The sequence below is a fragment of the Pinus tabuliformis genome, chromosome 1_2 (genome assembly GCF_031772625.1).
Source record: "Pinus tabuliformis cultivar Carrire ecotype Pingquan chromosome 1_2, CPIR1, whole genome shotgun sequence".
NCBI classification, from domain to species: Eukaryota; Viridiplantae; Streptophyta; class Pinopsida; order Pinales; family Pinaceae; genus Pinus; species Pinus tabuliformis.
This window is the reverse complement of record NC_142298.1, coordinates 1,193,635,319-1,193,645,710: the sequence shown is the minus strand read 5'-3', so window position 1 is coordinate 1,193,645,710 and position 10,392 is coordinate 1,193,635,319.

The following is a 10,392-nucleotide window of genomic DNA, read 5'->3' as shown; positions in this document are numbered from 1 at the left end:
CTTTTTGCAGATATTTTTTGTTACCAAACTGTCAAATCAACCTGAAGCATGAAAAGCTATCTTAATCATCAAAAACAACCTAAGTAACAAAGCAAGATCTTAACCTAAATAACAGAAATTATTCTATGAATGCAAGGAAAACACATAAAAGTACACAAAGGAGGTACTGGCACTTGGGTTGGGCCCAACCCCAAGAGCTACAGCCTCCTAAGAAAGCTCAAATCTGGTGCAAAGTGAAATTTATCTCCATTACTCAAAAAATAATAGTCATGTCACAAAACTGTTTACAGCAAGAGCTCGAAAATGAGCTGAAATGCAGAGCTGCACTAAAGTGTGAAAAACAACTGTTCAATAGCTAAACTACCAAGGCTTGAAGCCTTCCTACTTATGCAACACGAGAACTCCCAACAGTCGTCCTTAATTTTAGGAGCTTGGCTGCCAAAACTATAGTTAATCAGCCACTTCACAAAACCTGCTCAACTACCCCTTGAAATCATCTTTGGTGGGTTGTTGAACTCCAAGCTGATGGTGGAGAACTCGAGGAAGGGTTCATTTAGTGCAGGAGACACCCTTCCTACAAATCCTCAGCCTTGTTCCTTCGTATTTGGCTGTCAACTTGCTCATAAATGCTTGACCTTGGTCCAAAAGATGTCCAAAAATATGCAATAAGCACATATTAGACTTTGTGGTCAAGTGACTATTCTCATTCATTCAATTAACATAAATATATTCAAAAGCATGCATAAAACTATGAAGAATGGTGGATTAATCGAGAATAATAGGCAAAATGAGCCCATAAAGTTACCCATTTTTGGGGCTCATCAATTATTATAAGCAAACTCTACCAGTGGAAGATACTCTTCCCACTTTTGTCGTTGATGCATGACATACATCCTCAACATGTCCTCAAGAATATTGATCACCCTCTCTCTATCCATTTGACTGCAGATGATAAGTTGTACTGAAGGCTAACTCTGTCCCCAAGCATGCAAATAACTCTTTCCAAAACATGGAAGTGAACCTTGCATCTCTGTCTGATATGATCTTCTTGGGAACACCATGCAACCTCACTATCTCCCTGATGAAAATATGAGCTACCTCACTAGTTGAATTCGTAGACTTAACTGCAATGAAGTGAGCTACCTTACTTAACCTATCAACCACAAACGTGATGAAATTATGCTGCTTCAATGTCCTCGTCAAACCTATAATGAAGTATGTGGAAATGACCTCCCATTTCCACTTTGGAGTCAAAATCAACTATAATAAACCACTTGGATGCTTACACTATGTTTTTACCTACTGACAGCCCAAACATCTCGCAACAAACTTGGCCACCTATTTCCTTAATTTTGGCCAATGATAGAAATTCTTCACAGTTTTCAAAGTTTTATGATATCCTGGGTGGCATGACTACGGCTTGACATGAAATTCCCTCAAGGTAAGCTTTGTGAGCTCACTATTGTCTAACACATAAATCCTATTCCTGAATCTGACCAAGCCATTTGACGTGAGGTGATACTCCTCATCCCTATCATCTTCACCCCATTGTTGTAACCTATGGTTTATCTCCTAACACCTGTCATCATGTTTCCCTGCTTGAAAGATTCACTCGTACAAATATGTCCCATAAGAACTCACTTCTGTAATATGATTAACTCGCACTCTTCTACTAAGAGCATATATAACCATGTTCTCATTGTCCTTAATGTACTTGATCTTAAAGTCAAACTCACTAAGAGTAACCAACTATCCATCTTATATGGCATTCAGATTAGGCTAGTCAAACCAATACCTCAGCCCACTATGATCACTCATCAAGATGAACCTCCTCCACAGAAGATAATATCTCCACATCTTCAACGCATGAATGATAGCTACCAACTCGAGATAGTGAGTCACATAGTTTTGCTTGTGCTCATTCAACTTCCTTGACTCATAGCATACCACCTGTCCTTCCTGCACCAGGAACCCACAAAGTCCTCTCTTGAAAGCATCTGTAAATATCACAAACTCTTTGTCAGGATCTGTAATATTCAAGACCAGAGCATCTGTAAGCAACTGCTTCAACTACTCAAAACTAGCTGCACACTCCTTAGTCCATTCAAACTTCTTCTCTTCTTACTGCAAAGATGTAATAGGATAGGAAATCTGTGAGAAGTTCCTGATGAATCTCTTGTAGTAACCTGATGCTCTCTCAACAATCTTAACACTTACAAAGATTTGCATACCATTGATGCTCTCTCAACAATCTTAACATCGTTGCCATTTGTTTTGCATGTTCTTCCTCATTCTTAGAATATATCAATATGTAATCAATGAGTACTATCACAAACTTGTCCAAATAAGGGCACAACACACTATTCATCAAACACATGAAAGTAGATGCAACATTAGTAAGACCAAAAGGGACTACTACAAACTCATAATGCCCATACCTGGTACGAAATGTGGTTTTGTAGATGTCTTCTTCTTTGATGCATACCTGATGATATCCTGCTCTCAAGTTAATCTTTGAGAACATTGTTGCTCCCTTCAGCTCATCAAACAAATCATCAATCTGTGGAAAATGATACATGTTCTCGATTGCCACCTTGTTTAATTGTATGTAATCAATGCACAGCCTGAGAGTACCATCATTCTTCTTCACAAACAACAATGGTGCACCCCAAGATGACACACTTGGCCTTAAGTGTCATTTATCAAGCATTTACTTAAGCTGCAACTTCAATTCCACCAACTCTGGAGTGCTCATCCTGTGCAATACCTTCGATGTTGGTGTTGGTTTCAACATCAACTCAATAGAAAATTCCACTTCCCTTTGAGGAGACAACTCTAAAATATCTGCAGGAAACACATCCTAAAACTGCTGCAAAATTGTATACCTCTTCAGATCTTCATCATCCTCAACATCCTTTCCTTTGTCATTAGAAATATGACTTGCGAACAATACACATAATTTCCCGTTATTCCTCTTTTCTTGCATAGTTGTAATCATTCTCACTAATGTATGCTTCTTCTTTCCCTATAAGATTCTCCTCTCTCCATCATCATCCAAGCACTTAATAGCCTTATCATAGTTGTCCACTTTAGTCCTATGAAGGTACAACCAATCCATGCCCAAAAGCATGTTGTATGATCCAATAGGAAGCACATTCAGATGTGTTGATGTAGGCACACCATGCAACTCAAATTCATAAGATCTCACCCAATGATGAACTCTCTCCTTAGTCCTTGTAGCCAACTGCACCAACCAAGATTCTACATGCACTTCTTTATTCAAGCCACACTTTTCCACCTGGTCAGGACTAACATAACTATAACTATATCTAGGATCAATCAAAATAGAAACAACTTGATCACAAAGCTTACCTTCCATCTCAATAATAGATTTCTAATGATCAACCTGCATATTATCCAATGTTGCATAAATCTGAGGAATGCTTTGTTCAACATCCCCAACTATATGTGCCTCCTAAGCACTATAAATCTAAGGTCTGCCACCCTAATGTTGTGGACAATATCTCCTGCGATGATCCTTGCCACAATTCCAACATTGTAAAGGCTTCCTGTCAGCACCCTTGTTCTACTCCTCAGTCTGAAATACATATCCTCTGACAACTTGTTGTTGGCCACAACCCCCCCATAATTTTTCAATAAAATCATGGGGACCCTTAATGTTTCAACCCCCCTCCTTTACTGACATTTTAGAAATTTTTGAATTTTATGATCTTTATCATTTGCCTTGAGGATTTTCGATCATGTTGGCTCTGATCATATTTTTACATATCTTGTTTTGGTCATTACGATTGATGTTTTTGGCTTTTGACACCTCTTCGCTATCTTTTGAGTTCATGAAAGCTTTTTCATGTTGGTCATGAAAAAGCGACGTGGCACCTTCGGTTGCCACATCACCTTTCATCTGGATTTTTCTTTCACTGGTTGGTGTTCCTTTTAGATAACTTGGCACATCACGTCACATTCAATGATTGGTCATATTGGTTGCTTGTTTACCTCATTCACTTCACTTGGTACATACTTGCATTGGAAAAGTGTTGGGTCATTAGCTAATTTATAACAATATTATAATTACATTGTAAATTTATTATAACACAATATAGATTAATAGCAATTTTATTTTTAATTAATGTACATAATGTAAATACTAAAATATAAAATAATATATATATATAATTTACATTATACAAAACAAATAATATAACATAAACATTTGTAAATATATATATGCAATAATGAAATTTTTCTTTATTTAAATATATGTATATAGTCTATTGTAAATATAATAACTAACTATACAACAACAACAAAAAACAAATTCTAAAATGTATATAAAATAGGAGTTGTCTTTAGTGCGACCTTTTGAAGTGGTGAAATCTTGATTTGTGTTATTTAAACTAGTTTGTTCACTATATATATGAATTCAGTACCCTAAAAAACCCCAAGGACACTTCTATTGTGCCATGGTTACCCATCAAACTTGTGATTTCAATGAATTCCTGCTAAATAACCAAAAAAATCTACTGGAAATTTTTCCAAAAATCACACTAAAGACAACTTTTTTTCCAAAAAAAAATTCCAAAAATCACAAAAAAAACAACTCGTATAAAATATAACAATAACACATTATATCCATGTTATATATTATATTACAAACATTTTAATAAGTATTATAAAAACGTAAAATTTGTGTGAATGAAACATTTGTATTACCATTATGTATATAATCAAATTCCAAATTTGTAAGCATATTTCACAACGTTACATATGAATTTGACACGTGAAAATTATTAACACATTGTATCATATTTCACCACTAAGAAAATCATATAATGCATTGGAAAGGTGACGTGTTATTGTATTGTTATTATTATTATGAGGCCGTGGAGTTTCAACTGTCGTAGAAGTATCAAAACATATCCAATGGGAAAGAGCTATTAAATCAATGAAGAGTGCTTTATTATACGGCTATGTCATTACTAATAAGCTGTGTTTGAATGTGCCCACACATGGAGCAGTTAATCAAAATCTCACTTATTCAGTAATAACTTGGCACACTATGCTTAACTAAAACGTTCAATTTTCTCCAGCTTTCCGTTGACTTTTGATCAATTCATGCATTTCGCCTCATACTCGCCTCTCCCCTCCTGTTTGGCATATGTCATGTATGTATAGCGCTTCCCTGGGTGCTTATTATTGCGTAAGTTTTATCATGTGTTGCTCTTGCCACAACTACGTATCCCACCAAATCTGGAGATTAACCCATTACGAACCCAGTCACCAGCCTGCCATGTTAAGTATTTACCCTAACAATGGGGTGCGAAGTTGTTAATTAAGGCCAATTTTCTCACCATTTTAAATACCAATTTATTGCAAACTCAAATTAACTTCGACTACCATGCTGCCATACCTCCATACGAAACCATATCCATAGAGAGGTGCATATCACAAGTTCACCATTGATATTCGCCATATCATTGCCAGAGATAAAGGAGAATAACAATATTTTTTTATTATCATGTAATTTTATGAAGACTCTAACTCTCACATCACTTAATTCTCACAGTCACATCACTTAATTTAGATTGTATTTGTAATTGCAGGGAGAGATTTGGGCGACAAAAACATATTTCAAAGCAATTGGTTCCATAAATCTTGATCAGATCTTTATTGGGCACAGAAACTCAAGTTAATTTCAAATAGTCAATACCAGTGCGAACTGTCCAGGTCATCTCTTATCAACAGGCTAAGGGCGCAATCCGAGCATTCAATTAAGAGAATTATAATGCGGAAATTTCAACTTGAGGCTTCAACGGTGGATCGATTACAGGGACCAGTCAACGATGAACAACAGAAGTTATCCAAACTTTGCCATTCACAATTACAGGGTGACAAGATTCAGAAATCGGTCCAATCATGTGTAAAGGCACGGGAGAAATTAGAAATTCCTAGCAATCAAAATAAAAACATAGTTCCCAAATTTGTCAAAACAGTTCGAGGAAGAACGCAGATCCATTACTGGCAATATGTAATTGATATGTAATTGATTTGTTTTGGGCAATTTTGGAGAACTATAGTGTCTCGAATGCTTTAAGAAGGGGGACAGCGTATCACGTTGGGGGGATTCGAATCCAAAGGAGGAGAAGCAGAAGAGTTATACACAACTTATTTGTAAAGAGGCTCTTGGGAACTCATTTCCACTATTCTAGTGAGGATTGAATCCTTTTCTGCAAACAGGAAATCGAGTTTAGATGCAGAGGAATTGCATTATTGCAATTCTCTTTCATTTCAGGAATTTGTTTCAATTTTTATTACACAATATGTATCTTTGTAATCAATTGTAAAACACTATTACTTGCTCTGTTTATTGCAAATAAATTTTTCAGTTTTCAAATTCAAACTTGATGTATATATTTGTTTGGTTTCATCACTATTATTAAATATTTACAATCTACAAGTCTCAATATATATGTGCAATCTAGGTATGACGCAGTGGTGTCTTGGTAACTTATTAACCGTAAAAACGGAATGTAAAACTAATTACATATTGTATAATAACAAATTTGAAAGATTAGTTAACATTCCCCCTTAATCCGAAGGGACATCTCACATGTAGAGTAACATTCTGAACTTTTCAGACTTTTCATGTCCCAGTGGCTTTGTAAATATATCTGTGATCTGCTCTGAAGTAGGACAATGAGTCACATGAATAACTTTGGCCTCTACATAGTGTTGAATCAAGTGATATTTGGTGTTAATATGCTTGCTTCGATCATGAAACTATTCTTGGCCAACTGAATTGCAGAAGAGTTGTCAACGAGTAGTGAAGTTAAAGCCTTTTGTTTTTCCTATAAGTCTTCAAGTATTTTGCGAAGCCAAATAGTTTCTTTTGTAGCTTGAGCTGCTGCAACATATTCGGCTTCAGTGGTAGAATCAACAGGAACATATTGCTTGCGTGATCTCTAATTAATGGTTGTTGATCCAAGATTCATCAAATAACTAGAAGTAGAGACTTCATTCTCTTTATTTCCTTCAAAATCAGAATTTGAATGCCCAGTGAGATGGAAATCTGCAACTTTGAAATATTTGATGCCATATGTTCGCGTTCATTTCAAATACTTGAGCACTCGCTTTGTTGCATTCCAATGACCTTCACATGGCTGATGCATGAACTTGGAAAGTATCCCTACAACAAAAGTTATGCAAGGTTGAGTAGTAGTTAGAAAATTCAAATTCCAACAAGTTGTCTATACTTTGTTGTATTTTCGAACATACTTCCTTTAGTGGAAGTAAGCTTCAAATTCTACTTCATAGGAGTAGCGACAGGATTACAATCCTGCATCCCAAATTTGTCGAATAGATGTCCAATATACTTTTTTGTGAGAAATGAAAATATATTTGGGTTTCATCAACTTTTTTTTTTTGTAAACTTGGTAGTACTTTCTCTATTTATATTAACTAACCATAATCAAGTTTTTCCAATAGTATCAGGCCGCCTCAACCTAACCTTAGGAAACCAGGTTGGCTAGCTCTCAGCGTTAAAAGTTGTCCAAAATTTAAATAAGTATTTTTCTATCATCCTTACAACATTGTCTATTTTATCTATACTGAATATCAACTTTGAAAAGTAAAAGCTACTCCACGGGGGCTGGGGCTTTAGCGTTGGATCCCTATATCTTGTTTCTCCTCATGTCCTGCAGACTTTGCTCGATCCTACTCAGTGTCAAGTTGTTTCGATATGTTTGAATCTGCATTGCAGCTATCTCTCTAAGGAGATCTGCTCTACTGGGTTCCTTCACTTTGGTTTCCTCCTATGCCTCCTCCTATCCTTTGTTTACTGCCTGTTCTTTATTGAGAGTCATGGCTCGGGCCACTACATTCTTCATGACCCAGTATTGCTGGATCATTTGTCTGAATAGAGTGTGGCAGCCACGGGTGTTCCCCGGGTCTTGTACCATGTCTTCCCATTCTTCTGTGGGAATATCTTGGTTGGTGATATTGTCATTTAGTTCTCTCTCCCAACTTGTTATTTGCGCTCTGACCTTGGATAGATTACCTACCATGTAGGCATTGATAAGGGTCTTCATATGCTCTTGTCCCGTCTTTCTGCCTCTCTTATGTTGGTCTCTGCTGGAGGTTCCCACCCCCCTCCTCCCCCGGCAATCCGTTTCTCTCTTTTGCTTGCTCCTTTGTTGCTCTTCTAAGCCACTTCTTTTCCATCTTTTGCCATTCTTATGTTGTCTCGGTTGTAGTTTTCTTCGCCCAATTCGCTTTCCTCTGTGTGCTTGCTTGCCTTCACATTATACAGGACGTAGATTATAATTAAACCTAAAACAATACCATAATAAGTATCAATAGTCTGAAGGTATACTTCCCATTGTCTTGTATTTAAGTGTTCCGTGTTTGGTCTCTCGCTAAAGTCCTGGTGGCTTGAGTTTGCTTTTCATTTCCCTCATATTTCCCCCTGACAGCTCTTGGGTTAGCATTTTGCAGCCTCTCAATTCTTCTTTTCTCAAATTCATCTCTCCTCGACTAACCTCACTTGGATGGTTTACCTTATAAGGCCTACCAGGGAGTCTACAAAGGGAGACCATGTCCCTATTCTAAATTGCATGAGGTTTCTTCATTCCATTCTCGCACCTCCCTATAGTCTTCGCTCTAATTGAGCCCCTGGTTATCCTCTCAGTTTTACTTTGGATATTTCAGTTAGGTTTCTCAACGGCCCAGATGTCCCTTGTCTTAGCTACTGTGGCCTCCAGGGTAGTTTCCTCTCTATACCAGCTACCTAAATTATCCCCTCCGTGCCTCAGGAGCCACCTAGCCAGAGTTATATTCCTTCTGCCTTCTCCCTTACCAGGTTCTCTCTTCTCTCCCCGACCTCCCTCCTTCCCTCTCTGCGTTTTCTTCAAGGGCGTTTCTTTATCTTTTGCTTCACTCTCCCTTTCATCCTCATTCCTGACCCAGATAGTGTTCTAGGAGACCCTAGTTCTGACTCTTTCTGAGTCTTGACTTTCCCAAGTCTCTTTCCCTAGTACCACTGAATTTGGCATTACTGTAATTCTGATGTTAAGGAAATGGAGGAATACATACCGTCGACTTGAGTTGACACAACTACATCCACCGGCCTGCATCCACCACCTTTCACTGCTCTTACCCTTGCTCTCTCTTTCTGCATGCAACCATCTTCTTTCTCTCTTACCTTTTGTTTTAACTTGTTGTCCTTGCTGCCTTTTGTCACACCTCCCACCTGTCCTCCTAGTTTTCTCGCCACCCTTTTCCTCATTCCTACTCCTCGGAATGATGGCCCTCTAGCACTTCTAGCTCTGTCCCTCATTAACTCCCTCATGCCTTCGGCTGCTCTTGTCGTGGGTTCTTCTCTATATCCATGCCACTTGCTGGCATCAATCTGCCCGCTCTCTCATTGGCTCCCATGCCTTCCTCTCTGCCTTCCCTTCGCAACCACACCTATCTTCTTTCGGGGCTTTCTCCCTCCCTGCCCTATCCTTCTACCTACCCTTCCTGTTGTCCTCTTCCCCCGCATCCCGATGTGTTCTCTGTCCTTGCGCTCTAGTGGATGGTCCCTGACATCTCCACTTCCCATCACCGCTGGCCCACCTCCTCTTCTCTGTCACACCCCGATCGAGGGTTCTCCTCTTGCTCCTTGTCTTTTTCTAGTATTTCCACTAGTTTCTTCATTCCCTCCATTTGTAATAACTCTTCTTCTCTTATATCTAGGTTTCTACCTACCTGGCCACATCCCCAGTTTGCCAGATTGTCCGCTGCCACATTGCCCATCCTTCAGACATGTGTTGGGATAATGTATCCTATCTGTCGAATTAGCTTGTTGATCTCTTGGACCAGCCTTGCAGTCCTCCAGCTTTGGCTGATTTTTTCCCAATGCATTCCTTGCTGGAGCTTCTTCACCATATCTATCGCCATTTTCGAGTCTCCTTCTACCTGCAGTCTTTGGAATCTCTCTCTTACCGTGATTTCCAGTCCCCTCTTCAGAGCATGAAGCTCTGCTTCGTTGTTGCTCACATTACCGCAGTCCATAGCGTATAATCTGAGCATTTTCCCTTTATCGTCTCTGAATAATCCTCCTGTCCCCGTCGCCCCAGGGTTCCCTTTTGCAGCTCCATCGAAATTAAGTTTGACGAATGCTTTCTGAGGCCATTTATAACAATTTGCAGACTCTCCATTGGGGGTATGATGCTTCCACGAGGAGGCGTTTAGCATACTAGGTTTCAAGTTCAGACCTTTCATTATTCTTTCTTCCTGTGGATTGATTTTCCAATCCTCCTCATACCATTTCTCTGCCAGTATTGTCTCTCTTATGTTCTGGATTATCTGTTTCCATCTTTCTGCTTCAGTTCT